This window comes from Schistocerca americana, chromosome X, assembly GCF_021461395.2.
Source record: "Schistocerca americana isolate TAMUIC-IGC-003095 chromosome X, iqSchAmer2.1, whole genome shotgun sequence".
Taxonomy (NCBI): domain Eukaryota; kingdom Metazoa; phylum Arthropoda; class Insecta; order Orthoptera; family Acrididae; genus Schistocerca; species Schistocerca americana.
In genome coordinates, this window is record NC_060130.1 from 269,033,711 (window position 1) to 269,058,678 (window position 24,968).

The following is a 24,968-nucleotide window of genomic DNA, read 5'->3' on the forward strand; positions in this document are numbered from 1 at the left end:
TCGCTACGGTCTGGAACCGCGCGACCGCTACGGTCGCAGATTCGAATCCTGCCTCGTGCATGGATGTGTGTGATGTCCTTAGGTTAGTTAGGTTTAAGAAGTTCTAAGTTCTAGGGGACTGATGACCTCAGAAGTTAAGTCCCATAGTGCTCAGAGCCATCTGAACCATAGTCATCACATTTATTGCACACCCAGATCTTGCGCTTTGTGTCCTCATTAACACAGCTAAAAAGATATATTGTCTTAGAACTGGGCATAAGCAGTCCATAAAAATGAGAGAATAAAGCTTTTGAAATATGGTGCTACAGAAGAATTCTGATTATTTGTATGGTATAAGCAGTAACGAATGAAGATGTACTGAATTAAAAAAGGAGAGTTATGACACAGTTTGATTAAAAGAAGGAATAGGTCGATAGGATACATCATGAGCATCCAGAAATCACCATTTTGTAACGATTTTAGCTTGGTGTCGGGGGAGGTGGGCGGTAAAAATTGTAGGATAATTCTACTTTTCACCTGTATAGCAAAGAGAGTGATATAATCGTAGTGCGTTCATAATACAAATTTTATCTTTGGTTGTACGGCCTAGGGTTGTATAGGTAGACCTTTGTTTTGTTGCAATTGATGGCCGCCATCACTGGATCTTGTGTTGTTTAGAGTTACACGGAGGTCGTGGAAGTAATCAATAATTTTAACATCTTGCTTTCCGTATCTTTATAGTATGTAAATATACCATTTATAAAAGTTGGGTATGTGTGTTCAAGTAGTGAGTGCGCGTGCGACGGTCGGCTTTTAAATATGCTTGTGTGTGGGCTGAAACCAACTGTTTTGCTGTCAGTGACAGGTAGGTGTAGTGCGTAAGTCGTATTATTTACTCGTAAACTTCTAGTATTGTTCATTTAGCGTAGTAGTTGTTACCATATGCATTTGCGTGTCTTTGTAAACAGTGCGGCAAAATGGCGTTTCATAAAGGTAGTTTGTTGCCGAGACCCTGATGCGGGTTGGTGTTTGAATTGTTTGTTTTCGACCATAATGCAGTAATGAAACCTCTGTTATGGGTTTTCCTTTCTGTATCTACAAACTGACGTTAAGGAGCCCATCCTTTTTTTAAACTAGCTGTATAGGTAGTTCAACCTTTGATTGTAACGCAGTGGCCAGTGCATTATGCTATAATAAGTTTAAGTAATTACTTGCGTCTCGTGGAAGTGTTAGTGGAAAGAATGTAAGTTTGGTAGTACACTGTTTTGCAATAATTTACAGTTTTCGCGCCAGTTCTTGGACACTATCAGTAGTTTGTCCAGGAATTGCACACAAGAAATTTTCGAAGTTGCGTATTACGAATTTGTGTATATATATTATATTTCGATGCTTCCATCTAGATTTTTTTGACGCTCGGGTGAATTTTTTGCAGTGATGGAAATGATACGGAGATTTTGTCGTTTTCATTACAATTTCTTGATTGGATGCCAATTTTCTTAAGCTGTAATTTTAGCGGTGGAGGGTTGTTTTGTTCCAGTGTATCTGTTGTGACTGATAAAGTGATGTGTTGTGACTGGTACGTGTACTGTATTCAAGGCAGCCAAGTTTATATCTGCGACACAAGACGATAGAAATACAAAGTTTGTTGTCATTTCTATTTTGTATTGACTAGATAACTTGGCTAAAGAAAATTTAGGCTTTGTCATACTGATTAGTCCAGTGCAACTGTATAGTCATTTATGTAATGTTGTTCACTATATTATTACGGTTATGACTTGTTATCCTATTTTACGGTTTTGTGAAAGTGTGTAAATTTTCTTGTGATATCACTTGTTAGCATTTACAGTGTAACAATCAGAACCCACAGCTTACGGTTGTGTGTATGGTGTTTTGTGAAAATGTTTTAATTGCCATGCAGTATGAAGTTGGATATTCTGGCAATGGGGACTGCTGAAAATGTGTGCCCTGTCCAGGACTTGTAAATCACATTTATCAAAGTATGAAAGTCAGCTAATTGGTGCTAACATGGGGGGCGAGGCATATGGACTTAAGCGTTTATTTTATTCATTTGTGTGTGTGTTCAGCATAGTTTGTCATTTTAGGGCTTGCCTAAAGTGAGCCTTAGATCATTCAGCACAATGGAACTTTTATGTAATGATTTTAAAATACTTTTGTGTTTATTTTACTTCTAGAGTTTTGCCAGGTAAGTGCCCCATATTGTGGAAATCTGTTTCACCTTTATTTGTGCTATTAGCTCGTATGAGAAAACATGATAGGCCTACCTAAATCGTCACGAAAGACAAATTGACTATTAGAGAGAAGATAACAGCAGCCACTTTTTATAATGCTGTTTATTTATTTAAATAATGCCGTTGCCGGTTTCGAACCGACAGGTTCATCAGACAACTTGTTTACGTTAAGATACATTTTACATTAGCTTTCAAATTTTGTTCTCCCAAGTGATGAAATTTTCTTGTGGTGGTGATGCGGTACAACCAAAACAAAATGTGAGACTCTGTCTATGTATCTGTAGGGTACCACCACCACGAGGAAGTTTCCTCATTTGCGAGAACACAAAGTGATAGCTAATGTAAAGTATATCTTAACGTGAACAGACCGTCTGGCGCTGAACCTGTCAGTTCGAAACATGTAATGATGCTATTTAAATGAACAAATAAACAAATGTAAGAGTCAACCTATATTTTGTACACAGCCATGGTGTAGAATGTTTGTTTTTGAAAAATTAGTGGTCAGAGGACAATTTTGAGATGAGAGTCAAAAATATAAATAAGTGTTCATTATGCATTGGCAGATTTATTCCTTCCTTAATTTAGGGTGTTATTTAGAATGCCATGTAGCATACAGCATGTCTTGTACACTTAATGTGGTTAGTTTGAACCCTCATTTATTTTGGAGGAAAGACTTCACTTATTTATTTCTCTTAAACACAAATATTAGAAACTGTAATACACTATGAGAAAATTTTTCTTATAGGCAGATCCTTTACTGTACACATTAAAGAAGGCTATATCATGCCTCACATGTATACATTTTTCCTGATTTTGTATTATTATGTTGTGTTATAAGTTAAGAACAAGTGTCTTCAAAAATATAAGTTATGTGCACCCTTCTAAAATCATTGGTAGGTATCATCTTTGATAAACCAGTAACATGCAACACTCTGTACTGGTTATTTGGGAATACCTAAGATGAGATTTTGCTTTCATTGATCATTTGTTTCAGTTTGAAATAGCAGATTGGCAATATTTAATTTTTATATATGAAACTCAGGGATATAGAAAGCTGAAATTGTACTTTGGCATTTCTTTTTTATGTATTTGATGTGCAATTGCATATATATTGCACAGCTGTTTGATGTGCAATTGCAAATATTTTGTACAGCTATATTATTTAAAAGTTTCATATTGCAGTTACAGACGATTTCCTACTCAATAGTTGTACTTATTATTACGTGAACTTTGTTCTTGCACAGATGGTTTCTCAGGGCCTGTTGCAAGAACACACACAGATTTTTACAGTACAACATTGTAGAGACTATCTTTGGTTTTGAAGGAAGTATATGTTGGATATCCCAGAAGTGTCTTTCATATATTTCTCTGTAGTACTGTAACATTAGGTACAGCTTGTCTCTTAGATGATAAATTATGATTATTTTTTACAAGAAATCCTGTTTGCATAGTGGGATGAATGTTTTCTCAGCAAAGCGTATAGGGTGAGCATCAGTTTTTTTCATGTTTTCTGTTAAAGTAACAGCTACATTGTTGCCGGTGACTTTAAGATCAGCTGATTGCCTTAAACATGCCATAATGTTAATAGTGAGAAATTTTTAAAGTCTCATTGTCTACTTGGCACTGGCATTTTAACCACCAACTGAATGAGGCAGTGTAGTTGTTAACAGATGGACATCATATTCAGTCAGCCTTTTTATGGTTTTCTGTAGTTTCTGTATACCATTTCAGACAAATGATGGGATGGTTCCATCGACAAGGACACAGCTGACCATGTGTCCTATTGTCTTAAAAATCATATGTTCAGTGTGCCTGTATATTAAGCTGCTTATTTTCATTGTATCATGATGACAAATCTTACATAATTGTCAAATGTACACTGGATGAATAATTAAATAGAAAAGTGACTATAGGGCTTGCAGGAAGTAAGTTGTCAAATGCAAATGATTTTGCACAAGGAGTAATACTTCCCATATCTTTTAGATTTTTTGAGTACATTATTGTGTTTCTTGGTAAGTTTTTTTAAAAGGTGTTGGTCACAGGACAAAAGGTATCAATTGAAGGGTGCTGACAGGGCTGTGAAAGCAATGAATATTTGCTACTAAACCATTAGTGCAGAGAAAGTACTAAATTGCTGAAGAAGTAGCAATTTCAACTGTATGTCTGTAACAAAATTGAAAGCAGAGTCGTACTAATTATTGTTATTGGTACAAGGAAACTTGAGTTAGAAACTTTTTTAGATGAACGTTTACCAAATAAAACCGTTATCAAAGTGAGTTCCATATGCATGGTATACAACTTAATGCTAATGACAATACTAGTAACTTTGACATTTCTTTTCCGAAGTAATGTATAGGATTTTGGATACAACATTCTTCCATGAATTGTAGGGAACTAGTGTGAGAAGTGTTAAGGAAATATGGAAGCGTCCGATCCCGCCCGTCTGCTTTGACCCATGACGTCACAAATATGGCGGAAACAAAAACACACACACACACACACACACTTTCCACAAGAAGCCTATTGACACTAACGGGACAAGCGCGGGAAATGGGGTGTTTTGGGTGAGGGGCAAACTAAATATAAACAAATTTAGACGCCTTGCGTAACTAAAACGTGTAAGTGATGACAGACATGCATGAATACCCACCCACCTCCCCAGGGGTCGTAACCCCTGCAACCCATAGAAGGTAAAGATGGTTCAGATGCTGATTAGTGTTTTTTGTCTTTTTAAAAAAAAAATCTCACGGGATAGAACAAACAGATCAGAAAGATAAATATAATAAACTAAAACAGAAATAGGAGGAAACAGATAATTAAAATAAGTAATAAGTGTTTTTAAATTTAAAAGAAAAAAATCTCACGAGATAGAACGACCAGATCAGAAAAGTAAATAAAATAAGATAAAACAGAACTGGAGACAGCCACACTCAAACCAAACTCCGTGCCGTCATGACGTCACACACGACAACACCCTTACGTCACGGGTCAAAGCCGACGCGTGGGATCGGACGCTTCTGTCGACCCAGTGTTAATGCATTAGCCTTGTCTCTCACCTTCGCTTTTAGTTTTAGTAATCCAGCCAAGTTTAGTTGGCTGTGAGGTGTTGTAAACAATACCACCCTACAGAAAATGTTGGAATCCAATAGCATATGAACAGTTTTTACTGTGATGTGTGTCCAGAAAATACTTTCCCTATCCACCTGACCCTTTAGTTTAGTTGTCATGGTTGTGAATGGCATTTTAGTGCTTTGAAGCAGTTTTTTACCACTGAATTGATGTGGATATTTCTAGCTTGGTTGCAAAAACTCAAGCTCTTTCTCCACACATGGTGATGCTGAGGCATTTACATGCCTCAAAATAATTGTGAAATTTACATTTTATCATTTTGTCTGCATTGTGTATGTATGATGCACAAAGTGCACCTAAGCCCTGTATAACTTAATCCCTCAGCATTGGAACATTGCCGTGCTTTTTCTGGTTGTGTATTTCCATACTCATTTTTTTTTAAAGACTGCAAATCAGTTGCAAGGAACTAACTGTTGTCTGTTTCTGTTGTTCTGACTGTATTGAATTCAAAACAGCTGTCATAGTTCGAGGTGTTCCCATCCCAGGTTCTAACAAAGCAGTGTCATTTTTAATCAGTACTGAATGGTTATTGAGTAAATATATGACTGCGCTATTATCTTTAAGTATTCATGTAATGATGATTCTCAACATACCCTTGGAATTATTTTCCTAGCTCTTCAAGACTTGTACATCTGTGAATATGTTTTGTGGTTGAAGCTTTTTTGTCAGAGTTTTCTTGCTAATATGTAAGAAGATAATATGATTCTGTCTTGAGCAAACATAGTTCTTTCAGTACCCATAAATGTTTCAGAGAAGTTTCTCCACCTACAGTGGATTTTATTTATTCTCTGGTACACAACATCCAAAGAATATTTGCATTATGATACTTACCTGTTTTTGTGGTTATAGTATTTGCATTAAGCAAAGTACTAACAGAAATATTAACACAAAAAATAAATATTTACCTTAGTATTATATATTATTGTTTACAAGTCTGTTTAGTATTTGCAGCACAGCTATAATTACTGCCTTCCAGTGTGTCATATGCAATTAGTAACCATATATCACAGTTTTGCTGTGTAATTTTCCAAAGGCGAAATGTGATATTGTTGATATTTTTCTATTTTTTTATTTTTTCTATTTTGTTTCTATAGCACTTTTGTTATTGTATTACGTTGTGTTGTAAACAAAGATTCGCGATTTTGTTCTTCATCTCCTCACCACTCGCGATTTTACAAAGCCTAATCACAATCAACATTCCTTTCAACACATTTTTCTGAAAAAATAGTACTGTAACCCAAAAAAATGCTAGTCAGAGAGTAAAATAACAAATATCTCATTTATACAACACAACTTAATATAATGTAATTAGTGCTATGAAAAGGAAACAGAAGAAACATAAAAGTATGGATAATATCATGTTACGCCTAAAATTTGGGAAATTAGGTAACAGAACATTGATCAATTGTTATAAATTTCGGATGACATACTGGAAGGCAATAATTATAGCCATGCTGCAAGTACCATACAGACTTTTGAACAACAGTATGTAATACTAAGGTATGTATTTATTTTTTCTGTTAATATTTTCTCAGTATAAATATTATAACCACAAAAATACATAAATATCATGATGCAAATATTATTTGTATGTTGTTTAACAGAGTATAAGTAAAGCCCACTGAAGCTGAAGAAACTTCTCTGAAACTGGAAGGGTACTAGAAGAAGAAAAATCCATTGCTCAAGGCAGAACTAAACTTCCTTATTATGTAATAATAGCTTCTTCTTCTTCATATTTGTAGTTTTTTTACTTCCATTTCTGTGCTGCTTCATTAAAACACTATTGGATAGATGCTATAATGTTTCTTCAGTATCCATACAGCCCTTTTTATGCATATGCTTGTCTCTGCAGCAATATTAGTCTGTATTGATGGGTTGGAAAAAGCGCAAAAGTTGTTTCTTTGCATCGGTTTTGGAAACTGGTTGTCATCTTCCACTATAATGACTTTGCCAACTGGGAATTGGATTCCTCCATGCATTGTAATTATTTCGTCACATTAGGCTCCATTTGTGTCTCATTATCCTACAGGGTGTTTATAAATGAATATCGGGGTTTTAACACTTCATAATATTTATTATATTAAACTTAGTTATAAATGATACATCAAATGAAAGAGCAACTCAAACAGTTTCACCAAGAACCTTATAAATGTTCAATGTGAGCACCATTTGTACATGGCACACATCAATTCTATAGCCGAGTTCTTCCCAAACGTTGATAAGTTTGTCTTCAGTGATTGTAGCAACAGCTGCTTCAATCCGGTTTCTTAATTCAGGGAGGTCTGCTGGTAGCGGAGGCACGTACACATGATCCTTGATGAAGCTCCAAAGGAAAAATTCACATGGCATTAGGTCGGGTGAACGTGGAGGCCATGCAAAGCAAGCCCTGTCACTGGGCCTCCCATTGCGACCTCTCCAGCACTTGGGTACACTTTGCTTTTTCACATTGAACATTTATAGGATTCTTGGTAAAACTGTTTTAGTTTCTCTTTCATTTGACATATCATTTATAAATGTAAGTTTAATGTAACAAATAGTATAAAGCATTAAAACCCTGATATTCATTTATAAACACCCTGTATTTCCCAGAGGAAGGCAACGGCAAACCACCTCCGCTAGGACCTTGCCTAGTCGGTGGTGCGGGTCTCCCGCTTCGACCCCTACGCTCCTTGGAGTATTGGACTTCATCATTATCTTCTTCTTCTTCTTCTTCTTCTTCATCATCATATTTCTAAATCTTTGTTTTGTTGCCAGCTTTGCAAATATTTATTTGCAGCATAACCTTCCGAGATAGCTTCAACAGAGAGATTTATTTTATGCAGCCATTCATAGTGCTGAAATTGCACATATAATGTGTTAATTTGTATCACCTTATGACATAATGAATGTTGGCAGAAAATATATGAAGTTGCATTATGATAGTCATGCTGAGTCAGTGCTGGTCTTTGGATTGATATTAACTCCGAAAACTATGAGCTGTGTTAATGCTCTCTAAGTCCCTCTCTCCCCACCTCTCCCCATCTCACTCACCCCCCCCCCCCTCTCCCCCCTCCCCCTCCCTCCCTCCCTCCCTCCCGTCAGACTCGATTAGCCTGTCTAGGGCCAGAATGCAGAACTTTACATTGTCAGCTCTTCACCAGCTTGTTTTGGTTACTGGTTCCTCTGAAATAGAATCAGTTGGAAAATTCAAAATTTTTAATTTAGTCATAGTATCTGTATGTTTATGTAGCTCTTCTCAGTGGCTTCTGTCTAAAATAAAATGGAGTAAAATTGCCATTAGTCTGTTCCACTGTATTATTTTGAACTCGTAAAATTACAATCTGTTTATCAAGATGGTCAACAACATATTCTTCTACATTCTCAGCAGAACAAACCAGTTTATGGAAGGACTCCTCAGAATTGATTATCTGTACACTAGGTTTTAAATACTTTGCAGAGAAATATTGTGAATAAAATATGGTTCAACTTTTACATCCTTTGAATCTCGACTTCTTATAAAGTACTTACGAATTACAACAAAATATTGTGAATAAAATATGGTTCAACTTTTACATCCTTTGAATCTCGACTTCTTATAAAGTACTTACGAATTACAACAAAATAAAGACCTACAAGATACATACTTAATCATAGAGACCTATAAGATATATGTGCCAAATAAAATCTTTTTATAACAGCGCAGTACAATTAAATACAGTTAAAGGGGGAGCAAAAGTAAATTGAGCATTGGAACAAGATTCAACGAAAGAAGAATCTATCTCACCAAATTTATGTACATCAGCTACAAAAGATGCATTTAAGACTGTTGGATGTGAAGCTCATTATATCATCACTGTAGAAAAGAATCCAAAGCATCTGAATTTTACAAACATTGTGCTGTTCTCAAATGATCAGTTCATTTGCAGGGGAAGTTTGAAAAATTTAACAAAGCGAGTAAACATGCTAGTCTACACATTAACCTGGAAAGAAGAAAGCCGGAAACAAGTGACCTGTGTGGGAACTGGTGAGGGACTGTTAACAGTATCATATATGAAAAATACACCATTCTATTGTTTGGAGAAAACATACATAAAAAATTAGAAATAAAGGAAGATGAAACAAAACATTGTAAATCAATCATTGACACAAAGCTAAATTGCCGTAATGGTGAGAAAATGAAATGATTGTATGGCACTATTGGTCTGAAGACCTGCTCTGAAGTCTTTCTATTTGATTCCACTTAGGCAACTTGTGTGTCAGTGAAGATGAAGTAGAATGATAAGAAAAACACAAACACCCAGCCGCCGAATGAAGAAAATCTCTAACCTAGCCAGAAATTGAACTCTGGTTCCTATAACCTAGAGGCAGCTACATTCGTCACCAGGCTGTGGGCTCTGGGATGGTACTAGGTGGAACATGTGACAAGAAGATCAAATATCAGATAGAGCACTGTAGAGTGGACATCATTGGAAGAAGAAATAAGAAGCAGCTGAAGAAAACAGTGTTGAGATTAAATGAGGGCATATGGAGCAGTGTTATGGCCAACACCAGTGCAAGATTATCCATTAGTAGGAATGGGGTAGAAATCTCAGCTCAGCACTAGCATGCTAATGGAAAATGGCCAGATGTAACTCCTGTCCATACATCAATTCATTTCACTACCAGTTTGTATAGATAAATAATAAAATTGTAGTGATCATTGTTTGAAAGGTTTCTGCAGTTGTATTTCTTGTCTACTAAAAGTAATACCTGCAGATATATTACATATGACTGGTTGGCAACACTGGTGGAACAAACTGGATGAACTGTGTGATGTCTCTTCTATAATCACATTTTTTGGTTAGGTGTCGCCGTAAACAGTTGTTTTGTTCTGTGAGAGAAATAGAAATTAGGGCAAGAACCTCATTACTACAGTTTTTCTCTCTCTCCTGGCCGAAGGTGAAAGTATTACCCCAGAATATTGTACCTATGCAAATTATGAAGTAGAAACAGTGCCAAAGAATCCAAAGCATTGGACATTTGCCAAAATTGTGCTGTTTTCAGATAACCCAGTTCATCTACAGGCGATGGGACAAAGGCCAATTACAGACAGAAAAAAGTGGAAACACTGCAGTCAATTCTAATGAAAGTTATAGATTTAATTTAATGGGCTGCAGATGATGATATCCATGTTGCCTTTCTGGAATAGTGGTTATCAGTGAACTTTGGTTGCTATACATGGAGCTGTGTAAAAATGGTTAAGAGAATCCAGTGTCAAACATATTGTTTTGTGGCAATGGGGTACCTGTTCTATACTCATGAAGCACGCTATATATGCTATGGTTTGTATATTTTGGCCTGTTGATTTGCACTATTTTGCCTTGACAAATCCTATATCATCGTGAGAAGATGCTTTGATGAATGAATGAATAAATAAATGTATCTATGCTGGTACACACACTTTATGCATTACTATTGATGTTGGAAGGAAACTGACACACTGTACAATGCAGAATCCTGTGTATAATCCAAACTTTTTTGTTGGAGTGGAGGGTGACTGTTGTGGACCACTGTATGAAGTTGTTATTGAAATCCAAATGACTATTAAGGCATGGTTGTCTAGCAGAAGGTGGATTTTTCCCAAGGTGATGCTACAGATGATGTCTACCAACAGAGAAGTGTATCCATTTGTTTGTTGACTTAAAAAATGAAGTCACATAGCTATTATTTATAAATTGCCACTCATATCTTGAGAAAGATGAAAAGAAACATCCACTGTGAAGCTGATAAATCTCTGGTACAAGAACGGCATTATTAATGTGAATAAATGATGAAAGTGAAAGGTAATTCACTCTACAGTAGTTACTGTGACAATAGGAAAAAAATATTTCTCTGCAATGCGGGAGATGTGATTAAACATCAGAGATTCTGAATGAAGTGTACACATGCAACAAGAAATAGTGGACAGTGACTTGAACATTTCTGTGCTTTCAACATAACATGTGAAATTAAGGGTAGCTGAACATATTAAATGGCAAACATCACTTGTAGCAGAGGTCTTGCTGAAGGACAAACAGAAATATTTTGTGCTTTGAAACCCTTTTGTGAGGGATGTAATCTGTTAATTTAAATTATGTAGTGTGAATGAAACACAGTTTCTCACAGCAGGAATAGCATTTATAATGATTAATGGATATTATTGCCATTGTGGTGAAATGAGTGCTTAGATACAGAACAACACCAATTGGAGAGAAATTTGGTAACATGATAATTGTTATAGTACTGGCGGTAATTGTTCACACATGAAAGCAGACATGAAGAATATTTGGTATGTTTCTGACTGTGATTGAACATCAATTACAAACAAATAGACATACAACTGCAATCCAGAAAAAGAATGATTATTGCCAATCAATAAAGACTTCGGTGAAAATATTGACTCACAAGTGCAAAAGAGTGTTTTGTAATCTTTAATGTCATTCAACTTACGCTTTCACAGTTCAAAAAGTTATCTGAAGATTGGAACGAGTGTGGCCGACTTGTGGATTGCGAACACATTCAGTAACTAAGGAACTAAGAAATCATTTTGAGGATAGAAATTGGTAAGTTGTGAAGACACCTGCTATAGGTCAAGGTTGTGCCCTTTCTTATTTGAGCAGGTAATGTCCTATAGCTGCACATCAATGCGAAAGATTTTTGGTTTGAATGATTGGGCATAAGATCATCGAGGACGCGCGCGAAACAGAAGAGAGGTCCATAGATAAAGAACTGGCAGTCAAAATATACTACATGCAAAGATGGAAAACAGAGTATTATCTGTCGTTATCAACATGGTGAATATGTTTCCTTAGGGAAAGCTGTAGTATGCACATAAAGCAAAGAAAATTTTGCATAACTGTGAGAACAACTTACAGGTGCGTTTAAAACTATTGTCTATACTCATGATTGTCATCTGTTGGTTCATCAATAATGAAATAACATATTTCACAGTTTTGGTACTGTTTCAATGGGAATAAGCAACTACATGGAGTTGACAAGTCATGGGATAGCAATATGCACATATACAGAGGGCGGTAGTATCACATACACAAAATATAAAAGGGTAGTGCATTGGATTAGCTGTTATTTGTACTCAGTTGATTTGAGTAAAAAGGTTTCTGACATGATGATGGCCACAAGAATAGGAATTAACACATAAGTAGTTGGAGCTAGAAGCATGGGACATTCCATTTCAGAAATTGTTAGGGAATTTAATATTGTGCGATCCACAGTGTCAAGAGTGTGCTGAGAATACCAAATTTCAGGCATTACATCTCATCATGGACAGTGCAGTGGCTGACAGCTTTCACTTAACAGCCGAGAGCAACAGTATCTGTAAAGTAGTCAGTGCTGACAGACAGACAACACTGTTTGAAATAACCACAGAAATCAATGTGAAACATACACCGAAAATGTCCATCAGGACAGTGTGATGAAATTTTGTGTTAATGGTCTGTGGCAGCCAATGACCAACACTTGCACCTTTTTTAGCAGCATGACATCGCCTGTAGTATCTCTCCTGTGCTCGTGATCGTATTGGTTGGATCGTAGATGACTGGGAAACTGTGGCCTGGTATGATGAGTCCCGATTTCAGCTGGTGAGAGCTGATGGTAGGGCTTGAGTGCGATGTAGATCCCACAAACTCGTAGACCCAAGTTGTCAACAAGGCACTGTGCGAGCTGGTGGGGGTTCCATAATGGTGTGAATTGTGTTTACGTCGAGTGGACTGGGTCCTCTGGTCCAACTGAACTGATCATTTACTGTAAATGGTTATGTTTGGCTACTTGGAGGCAGTTTGCAGCCATTCTTCATGTTCCCCAAAGAATTATGGAATTTTTGTGGATGGCAATGTGCCTTGTCACCTGGCCACAATTGTTTATGATTGGTTTGTATAATGTTGTGGACAATTCAGGCAAATGATTTGGCCTTCCCGGTTGCCTGACGTGAATCCCGTCAAACATTTATGTGACATAATCCAGAGGTCAGTTTGTGCAACAAAAAAAAAAAAAAAAAAAAACACCTGCACGTGCAACACTTTTGCAGTTATGGATGTCTGTAGAGGCAGCATGGCTCAATATTTCTCCAGGAGACTTCCATCAACTTGTTGAGTCCATGCCGTGTTGAGTTGCTGCACTATGCTGGGCAAAAGGGGATGTGATACAATAGTAGGAGGTATCCCATGATTTTTGCCACCTCAGTGTATGTTAGTTAATGACATAACTGTGATTTCACTAATAATTTATCGAAGTGTATATATAAAGCATCAGATTTGAGTTTTTCAGTAAATGCATAGTTGTGCAAGGGTTACCTGGTGAACAAGCAATTCTGAAAACAAAAGTTTGTTGAAGTTGTAATGTGAAGCCTTCAGTTAAAAGTTTGCTTCGAAACAGAAATGCTACAAGACTGGAAAACTGAGGAATATTATTACAGGACAGGAATTATGACTGTGTATATGAGCCTAAGTATAAGATGTGATGGGATGGATACGAAAAGTGGATGCCCAGATATAATATCTATGCAGATAGCTGACTTAATGCTTTAACAATACCCATGTATTGTTTTTATCATATCAGAAAACTTATCATACATTCTTTACTAGCACAATTGATGTCTATATAGAAAAGGCACAGGAATTCGTGTGCAACTGTTCTATCAGCATTTTATAATCTGTTGTTATCATAATTACCTTGGAAATCAAAAAATTATTAATAATGTTTTTATTGTATAACCCAGTCATAGTTGATTGTCATCACTTTACAAAAAATAATTGTGTTAATATTTTTAAAATGTGTGATTTATTTTTCTGCACATAGTAGGTTTGAATTCGACTGCTTTGGATTGAATTTGTGAGAAAAGTTTACTGTTGTTTGGGAACAAATCTCGTGGAACAACTTAAACTAGTGAAATTTTCTGTTAGAAATTGCAGGTAGAATGATCTATCTTATCTTGTTGCTCAGGCACAAAGAAGAAAAGAAGAAGTCGCTTGAAGACATAAAGTCTGTAATTTATTTGTAAAGTCCATCTTGATTATGTAAGTTATATAATTCACAATTAACACTTTTGGCTATTTCCATCTTTACAGGTGTTACAGGTAGACAAACAGTGATGTGACAAATTATGTTCAGTCAGGTGAGGTTAAACTGCAAAAAGTTGAGAATAGATAAGAAATAACAAATAGAAAATAATAACATAAATAGCAGCCATGCATATCAGCCATACATACCATAACAATATTCTAATAAGATTATTAACATAAATATCTACACAACAGGGTACATAGTGAGTACTCGTGAATGGGCTGGAGGCATCCTGTACTTCACAAACAACTGCAGCCAGGAGAGGACAATATTGCTAGGGTACACAAATAATAAGTACCACAAATTCAATAGTTTAAATGCAATATGTGTAGTCATTAAGTAAAATTATTTTGTATGGCTGACTGAGTGTCTGACAATAAAATGTAGATTGACATACAATATGTAGAAATAAAATTCATACTTAAAAGCTTCATAAAATGTGTAAAGTCTAATGATATAAAGGTTCTAGCCTGGTGAAGTTGTGACCTGAAATGGGAGAAGAGCCTCAACCAGTTTTTGAGAAAAGTAGAGTGCAACAGAGTCACAGGAACAACTTTAAGGTCAGGTCAGTTGAAGAGTCATGTAGAAGGAAGTCAGTTCTGCTGCTAGGTAGCTGTCATGGGATAGGTGAATGCCTATTGCTACAGAAAAAGCTAGGTGTAGAATACCAGGTTACAAGCATTGTCAAACCTAGTGCCAAGCTTAGCCGAGTGACAGAGAACATAATGGCCTAGGGAAGAGATTTTGATGGAAATGATCAGGTAACTACAGTAGGAGTAGCAGGCTAGTTATATTCTAATATAGCATTCAAGGTGACCTGGAGGAAATACGAGCAGAAATGTCACACATTCATGTGAGGTTTGTGGAGGTTTTACAGTGCCATAACCAGCCCTGGGATATCACAGCTGTTACCCATGTTAACAAAGAGCTTAGCATTTTACATTTGACAGAAATAACATCTCATCTGTGTCATGCCTGTTGCTGCAGTTGGGAGATGGGGATAAACAAATTGTGGCCTGCACCTGTATAAAAGGGTGAAGGAAAGATTAGCTGAACATCTTGCAGGGAGACTGCAACTGCACAAGACAAAAAACTGTGATTACTGGAGTTGAAGGGGCACATTTATTAGGTTACAGTCAGACTACAGACAAACAGCATTGAAAGAAATTAAAGCAGAACAGGATCGTAATATATGTATCAGTTTCTAGAAAAGTAGAATTAATTTGTTTCATCAGAACATTTGGGAGTTGAAAAACGAGATTATCTTCTTTATGCGTAGAAGATGTGGAAAATTCTGAACTGATAGATATTATGTGCCTCTCTGAACACCACATAACCACAGGGATGAGTAAGTTAAATATTAGGGATTGTAAACTACCATCATTTTTGTGTTTAGTTTACATCAAAAGAGGAGGAGACATGATATGTGAAAGTTGGACCCAAAAGTCATAAATATCACAACAAATGGTTTTCATATTGATCAGAACCTAGCAGCATGTGCTTCTGAGTTGTTCCTACAGAATACTTCTCTGATAATTGTAACAGTCTACAGATCCCCTCAAGGAAACTGTTAGCTATTTGTGAGAAATATAGATGCATTATTGAACTACCTGTCAGACAAGAAGAAACAGTTAATAGTTTGTGGATATTTCAGCATAGATTTCCTAAACATAATGGACAGGAAAAATCAACTCTAATCATTGTTTGGCTGTTTCATTCTAATTAAAGTAGTCAGTTTTCCAACTTGTGTACAACAAGATAGTAAGTCAGTGATTGATAACATTTTTATAGACAGTGCTCAGTCTCAAGCAATTAACGTGTACCCAATAGTTAATGGATTATCTGATCATGATGCACAATTAATGGAAATAAAGCATATGTTACCTTACAGCCCTGAAGCAGGTTTATACAAAGCAGTGAGGCTTATTAATGAGAACAACAAAAACATTTAAAGAGTAAGTCAAAAGAGGTGGTATGGGGTGAGGTATCTGTAGAAAGATGCGCTAATGTCAAATTCAAGTTATTCAATAGTAAATTTGTGTCAGTGTTTGAAAGTTGCTTTTCTAAGAAGTTAACAAGAAGATTCATCAAAAAAAAGTAAACAGTGGCTAACTTAGGTAATTAAAATCACGTGTAAGAGGAAGGCTGAGATTTATATAAAGGCCAGAATAAGTCAAGATCTTACATTACCTGCATATTAAGGAAAGTCATTAAAAAGCCACGAAGCATGTACATACTGACAGAAATTAATAACACATATAATACTTGTTAAGATTAAAACTATATGGGTTGTTGTCAAACAGGAGACAGGGCAGCCATACAGTGTACAAGATACCATAACAGTTAAATTAATTGACAATATTGTGACAGATAATTCACAGGTTGCAAGTATTTTTAACAGTCGCTTTCTAAATGTAGCAGCAGAAATAGGATTAACTAGTGCAGTTGAAGAAGTGAGAGGCTGTATTAAAAATATCATTTCACAGAACTTTAAGAAGCTAGAAGTAATACCAACATCCTTCACTGAAATTAATAGGGTTACAAAAGTTCCAGAAACAAAAGCTTATGTGTTGTTCATGGAAAGTCAAACAGAATTCTGAAAAGTTGTTCCAGCTTATTACTTATTGTAATGCCCTTACAATAATTGTTCCAGGCAGATTAAAATATGCCATTGGTAAACCTCTTCATAAGAGAGCTAACAATAGTATACTCAAGAGTAGTCTCTCACTTAAATAGAAGCAATTTACTTAGCATTTCACAGTTTGGATTCCAGAAGGGTTACTCTGCTGAGAATGCTAGTTATGCATTCCCTTGTCAAATCGTACAAGACTTAAATAATAAAATATCACCTGTTGGTATTTTTTTGTGATCTTTCCAGAGCATTTGATTGTGTAGATCATGCTACTCTCAGAAAAACTCAAGTTTTATGGAAGTGATGCCTTTCCGCACAGGTGGTTTGAATCATACTTAAGAAACAAAATGCAAAAGGTTGTACTGAATAATTCAAAATATTCCAGAAGGTTAGAAAATTTTAGAGACTGGTGAGAAATCACAAAGGGAGTCCCACAGGGTTCAATTTTTGGTCCACTCCTATTCCTTATAGGCCTGTGTGTCCATGACTTTCCACTCAACTTTCAATAAGCAGAACTGGTATGTGTTGCAGAAGATACTAATGCTATAATAAATCCTATTAAAGAGAAAGCAACAGAAGAGATCGTAAATGTTGTTTTCAAAATAATTATAAAATGGTTCTCAGGAGAAAAACCCACTCTGCCTGTTTTTTAAAATCCTATATTCAGTTCTTTACGACAAATAGTCATCTCAGTGATTGATGTAGCACATTGATAGGAGTTAGTAAATAGGGTAGAATGCTCCCAAATTTTTGGGTGCACATATTGATGAAAACTTGAACTGGAGAAAGCATATTACTGAAATTCTCAAACTATTCAGTTGAGTGACTTTTGCTCTTTGTATAATTGCTAGTCTTGGAAACAAACAAATTAACCTATTTACATATTTTGCATATTTCCACTTAGTATATGGAATGATTTTCTGAAAACTCTCCACTTGGAAAGAAAGTACTGACTGCACAAAAGTGAGGAGTAAGAGCAGTATGTGGTGTTCGCCCACACAGACGTTATGTAGGGTACCTCTTCAGAGAGCTAAGCACTTTTAACTGCACTGTCACAGTACATATATTCACTAAAGAAATTTATCATAAATAATCCATCGCAGTTTTAAAAAAAAATGAAGTCCATACCTACAACACTAGAGTGAAAAACGACAATTATTATATGTTATTAAACTTTCAGTAGCACAGGAGGGAGTTCAAAAATCTTTGATCATTTGCCCAATAACATAAAATGTCTGACAGATAGCAAAGCAAATTTTAAATCTAACCTACAATTATTTTTCACGGACAGCTCCTTTTGCTGCATGGATCAATTTCTGTTTACAAACTGATAACCTGTTTTTTAAAGCCAATTCTTAAGTGCATGAGTTGCACTAGGAAATGGTGTAATCATTAATGTTAACACTAATCATGTATGTGTATCCTGTAAACTAACTCATTCCACATCATTTTGATAAAAGAATCATTCAGATTATTTATGGAACATGTAACTAATGAACTAAACATGTTGTCATGTGAAAGAATAATAGGTGTAAAACTTACAAAGCAATTAAATGTGATGTAAGTGGAACAAATTTAGTAAGACAGCGATTAATTAGTCTCTACACTTGGTTGCACATTCAGGGTGGACTAGATGGCACTGCCTCATATTCTGTTCAAAAGAAGTTTTAGTTATCTTGTGGCAGAACTTGCTACATTCCAATCTGAATATGTTACTGACTGTAGAGACTTTCATTAAAGAATCATCATCTTGTTAACTATCTTTCATCTACGGTCATGTTTAATTGCTTTGTTATTTTTACACGTTTTATTCTTTTTAATTTTACCAGTCCAGGAGCTTTCTAGTATTACCCATTATGTGTGTTTTAAGTATGGATTTTATTTTACATATTATATGTCAATTATGTTTTAGTGTCAGATACTGATTTTGCCATATGAAATAGTTTTAATTTATGACTGCACATATTGCATTTTAACCATTGAATTTACAATAGCGTTAGTGCCCTCTGCTGGCTGCAGTTATATGTATAATTACAGGACACCCTCGGGCCATCACCAGCAATCACTATGTACTTAGTTGTATAAATATTGACATTGATACTTGCATCAGAATATTTTTTATGGTATGTATAGCTGGTATGAATGGCTGTTAGTTATTTTGTATTTTATTTATTTATTCCTTGTGTACTCCAAAGTATTTTGAAGATTTAACCTCAGCTAATTGAAGTTAGTTTTCACACCACAGTTTTTCTGTTTGTAACGTATCTAAAGGTGGCAATAGACAAAACTGGTCATTGTGAATTGTACAAACCATGTGGTCAGGATGGACCTTTCCAAAGAAAAGTAAGAGAATGGAGTTACTACATGTATTTCTAACTACACAACATCGTAATAGGAAGGAGATAGAATTTTGGAATGAGTTTCAGTTAAATGCTTTTTGATAGCTACTCTTACTCTCAAAATGATCAGAATCAATGATAGAGCAAGACCGACTTGAAGGTTTGGGTACACACAGATAGAGGTGTAGATTTGGAATAAAGGGGAAAAGACAACTGCTCTGCAGTTGGCATGAAATAGTAATTTGCAAGGTGTCGTTTAGCCATTGAGACTGTTACACAGCTGTTTTATCAGTGGTTGCAAGGTGTTTCATTTGAAAGTATGCTTTGTCAGCTCTTTTCTGCAGGGATTGCTTACAATGCAGAGCAGAGTGCATGAGTTAATTGGAGAAGATAAGTGGTTGAAAAAGTGCTTTTGTTTCTTCTGTTCTTCGTGACAAGACCAACTTGTGTTAGACACAATAATGCATAGATGTGTGGTAGTATGGACATGCCAGTACTGGAGTGACTCATTTTATGCAGCTCACCAGCCAGGATCTGAGTATGCAATATGAACTAGTCGGTTTGTTGTCTTTAATTGTGCAATCACAATATGATATGTCAGCGGGGTTTGCCAGATATATCACCACTGATATGCACACTCTTGGTAACAATGCCTTCTATTGCAAGGGGTTATCATCAGTGATATGTACATTCTTGGTATCAGTGCCTTTTATTGCAAAAGGCTTATTGTGAGTTTGATAGGTGGGGTTTCAAATACATCTTTTATTGTCACTGCAATTATTAAGTGAATGAGGAGCTGCAAGTTATATATATACCAGAAAAATTGGAAAAAGAACTTTGTCTGGAGCTGTGCAAAGACAAGATTGTATAGTTACTATAGTTTTAATACAGTGCTGTGGTGTCATGTGATTGTGAAATGCTGAGATAAGATTATTGTTACTCTGTAGCTGCAAAATGTTTTGTTTTCCAAGCAAGCATTTTTTTGTTGTTTGCATTTTTCACACTTTGTTTTGAATTCATATGTCAGTGACACCTAGTGTACCATTATTGTGACATTTGTCTGTTGTAATAACTTTATGAATGTAATATTTATTATTCTGTATTGAGGTGGCTTTCCAAGAAGAAATTGTCAATGATTTTCATTAAGGGATCAGCCTGGTGTAAAACACTGTTGATCAGTAAAATTTAAGAAGTATGTTTGAGGAAATCTGCCTCAGCTGTTCTTACTTAATCCAGATGCATCTACTGTATGTTAATTATGTGTATTCAGTTGAAATAGCAAACTAAATTGTGACTGTTACTTTATGGAACTGCTGTGTGACTGCCTGCATAGTGGAGTTTTCAGCTCTTCAAGTTCTTGGAACTAAGGTGTTCTTAATGTGAAGTGAAGAGAAAGAAATTGAGAGTGAGCACACCAGAAAATTTAGCAGATATTACGCTTAGAACTGGAGGTCCAGGAGACAATGCGGTTTGCAGAAAAGAAAAACAAAAAAGAATAAGATGCTATAGGGTTGTGGAATGTGCTAATCACTTAAAAAGTTGGAAGAGAAGTGATGAACTAAACAATGTTAAAGGTAACCATAAGCAAGAAAGGAAATTATGACACTGTAAAGACATAAAAGAGGGCTAAAATGGGTATTGATTTTAGGTAGAGGATATAAGTTAGATGAAAGAATGCCCTCATGTTTAGATAATCAGTGCTGGAAAGGAAATTGTGGGAAACTGTGCCTTTAGAAATAGATTGATTGATTGATGGAGGGGGGGGGGGGGGGGTTTATGGGACTAAACGGTGAGGTAATCAGTCGCCCTTTAGAAATGAATCTGCAAGAGTTTGTGATGGTGCTGCAAATGCCTACATGTTTACTGTTGAGTAAGTGAATATGATTGCTTGTGTGGTACATGAGTGGTTGCTTGTTTACTGTAGTATAATGTTCTGAGTGTCTACAAACTGCTATTGTGTGACTATTGAGCTCGTATATAAATATCAAAAATGTGTGCTAGATTGTACAAAATGTGTCACAGTTATCTGTGGTGAGTGTTACATAGTAGGCATAGGATTGTGACAGCTAAAGAAAAATGGTTAAGAAGAACTCGCTTAACTGCTTGCACTGGCAGTTACAAGTATTTAAACATGGTGAATAAAATGCAGATGCATTTTTGTAGCCCAAGTTTCATTGAGTGCTAAATGGGAAGATGATGTCATAAAAGTGATGTTCAAGTATGGCATCAGTGATATGCATGTATAGAAAGAAGTTTGTGTTGCTGTTATGCTGTGGAGATGGTTTTGTGCGTTTGTGTGTGTGTGGGGGGGGGGGGGGGTTTGAGAGAGTGAGGAGGAGAGGGGGGGATAAACATTCATGTGCATATGCATAAGTTAATTAGGAACCCCATTAGCGCTCACCTTCCTGTTGGCATGGTCCTACATTTACAAGCTTTACATTGTTGTTACTGCTCAAGATGACAGCCGTATACTGCTTCTTCATACATAGACAGTGTGTCTCCTTTGAAAACAAGTGCTTCACATGCAGGCAAATGAACAATTCTTATTGGTCTCCACCTATGTGGAAGTGTCATCATGAAGAGTTGAGTTCAAATGTATTTTCAAGGTCACTGACAAATAAAATTTAAATATAAGAGTAATGAGCTTATGGAAGTTTCTTGTACTGCACTTAATAAATTCAGTTCCAGATATGAGACAGACAAGTGGAAAAGAATCAAGGAAATTTTTGAGTGTACAGGAAAATACATACTAAACTGAAATAACATATTGTGATATCTGTTGACCATATTTCCACTAAATTTAAATTTAGGCGAAATATATTAACAGAATAAGAATGTTCCAAAGTTATACGTTGGATGGCTGCAAACTTTAGTCAGGTGGAAATACAGAAATGCCATTCAGTGATGCATGGCATCTTTGTTTTAACAATGCCTACTACAGTGGTTTGAACATTTATCTGAGGACTGTCTTGCTGTGAATAGAGATTCAAATGGTAGTTCATGAATCTTATCTTTGAACCTTGCCTTAGTTCTGTTTTATAAAGTTTGTTGATAGATTAACCATGTTTTTGAATGACTTTATATATATAATAGAGGGAAACATTCCACGCGGGGAAAAATATATTTAAAAACAAAGATGATGTGACTTACCATACGAAAGCACTGGCAGGTCGATAGAAACACAGACAGGCACATACATACACACAAAATTCAAGCTTTCACAACAAACTGTTGCCTCATCAGGAAAGAGGGAAGGAGAGGGAAAGACAAAAGGAAGTGGGTTTTAAGGGAGAGGGTAAGGAGTCATTCCAATCCCGGGAGCGGAAAGATTTACCTTAGGGGGAAAAAAGGACGGGTATACACTCTCGCGCGCGCGCGCACACACACACACACACACACACACACACACACACACACACACACACACACACACACACACACACACACACATCCATCCACACATATACAGACACAAGCAGACATATTTAAAGACAAAGAGTTTGGGCAGAGATGTCAGTCTAGGCGGAAGTGCAGAGGCAAAGATGATGTGGAATGACAGGTGAGGTGTGAGTGGCGGCAACTTGAAATTAGCGGAGATTGAGGCCTGGTGGGTAATGGGAAGAGAGGATATATTGAAGAGCAAGTTCCCATCTCCGGAGTTCGGATAGGTTGGTGTTGGTGGGAAGTATCCAGATAACCCGGACGGTGTAACACTGTGCCAAGATGTGCTGGCCGTGCACCAAGGCATGTTTAGCCACAGGGTGATCCTCATTACCAACAAACACTGTCTGCCTGTGTCCATTCATGCGAATGGACAGTTTGTTGCTGGTCATTCCCACATAGAATGCATCACAGTGTCGGCAGGTCAGTTGGTAAATCATGTGGGTGCTTTCACATGTGGCTCTGTCTTTGATCGTGTACACCTTCCGGGTTACAGGACTGGAGTAGGTGGTGGTAGGAGGGTGAATGGGACAGGTTTTACACCGGGGGCGGTTACAAGGATAGGAGCCAGAGGGTAGGGAAGGTGGTTTGGGGATTTCATAGGGATGAACTAACAGGTTACGAAGGTTGGGTGGACGGCGGAAAGACACTCTTGGTGGAGTGGGGAGGATTTCATGAAGGATGGATCTCATTTCAGGGCAGGATTTGAGGAAGTCGTATCCCTGTTGGAGAGCCACATTCAGAGTCTGGTCCAGTCCCGGAAAGTATCCTGTCACAAGTGGGGCACTTTTGTGGTTCTTCTGTGGGGGATTCTGGGTTTGAGGGGATGAGGAAGTGACTCTGGTTATTTGCTTCTGTACCAGGTCGGAAGGGTAGTTGCGGGATGTGAAAGCTGTTGTCAGGTTGTTGGTGTAATGGTTCAGGGATTCCGGACTGGAGCAGATTCGTTTGCCACGAAGACCTAGGCTGTAGGGAAGGGACTGTTTGATGTGGAATGGGTGGCAGCTGTCATAATGGATGTACTGTTGCTTGTTGGTGGGTTTGATGTGGACGGGCATGTGAAGCTGGCCATTGGACAGGTGGATGTCAACGTCAAGGAAAGTGGCATGGGATTTGGAGTAGGACCAGGTGAATCTGATGGAACCAAAGGAGTTGAGGTTGGAGAGGAAATTCTGGAGTTCTTCTTCACTGTGAGTCCAGATCATGAAGATGTCATCAATAAATCTGTACCAAACTTTGGGTTGGCAGGCCTGGGTAACCAAGAAGGCTTCCTTTAAGCGACCCATGAATAGGTTGGCGTACGAGGGGGCCATCCTGGCACCCATGGCTGTTCCCTTTAATTGTTGGTATGTCTGGCCTTCAAAAGTGAAGAAGTTGTGGGTTAGGATGAAGCTGGCTATGGTGATGAGGAAAGAGGTTTTAGGTAGGGTGGCAGGTGATCGGCGTGAAAGGAAATGCTCCATCGCAGCGAAGCCCTGGACGTGCGGAATATTTGTGTATAAGGAATATTTACCTTATATATTGAACTGGATACGTGGACATACATTTATTTGACGTGTAAATCCAAACACACAACAACTGACATGTCAAATAAATAGAAGTCCATGATATCCAGTTCAATATATATGGTACATATTCTATGTGCGCCTATATTTGGATGTCTCCATTTGTTTTTCAGATAGGGGCCTGAAAGTAATGCTAATGAAGCATTGAACGTGGTTGCTTAAATTATAAAATTTCCAGGAAGAATTACACTTGTTAGTATCTTTTTTTGTACAAGCTGTTGATCAGCCACAGCCCCACATCCACATCTATATGATGCATCTGCAAAAACTAAGTATTTATGAATGAGTCAAGCAAGATGTTCTACCACGCAAAAAGCGTGTTAAACTGAATTCAAACTTGAACTTGGATCAAAGTAGTCTGTCAAGCAGTATCTTGGAAACTCACCAGTGTCTCTTTGGTTTGATGCTGTGACTTGTAGAATCTCTTGTTTCTTCCCATAGAAGCAAGGTGGCAGTGGTTAAAACCATGGAATTCCATTTGGGAAGAGTGCAGTTCCATCCCCTGTCGGACTGGGCTGTTTGCTTGGATGCTTTTTAAAAAAGTTTAATTTATCAGTAG

General features: G+C 36.9%; 1 protein-coding gene across 1 annotated transcript in view; it reads left to right on the forward strand.

The window, feature by feature from the left end:
- Positions 1 to 645: 645 nt before the first annotated feature.
- Positions 646 to 24,968, forward strand: part of LOC124555535 — a 319,899-nt gene continuing 295,576 nt past the window's right edge. Inside the window, exon 1 of the mRNA XM_047129490.1 lies at positions 646 to 844. The gene's annotated coding sequence lies outside the window, so the exon portion shown is untranslated. The remainder of the gene's footprint in view (positions 845 to 24,968) is intronic.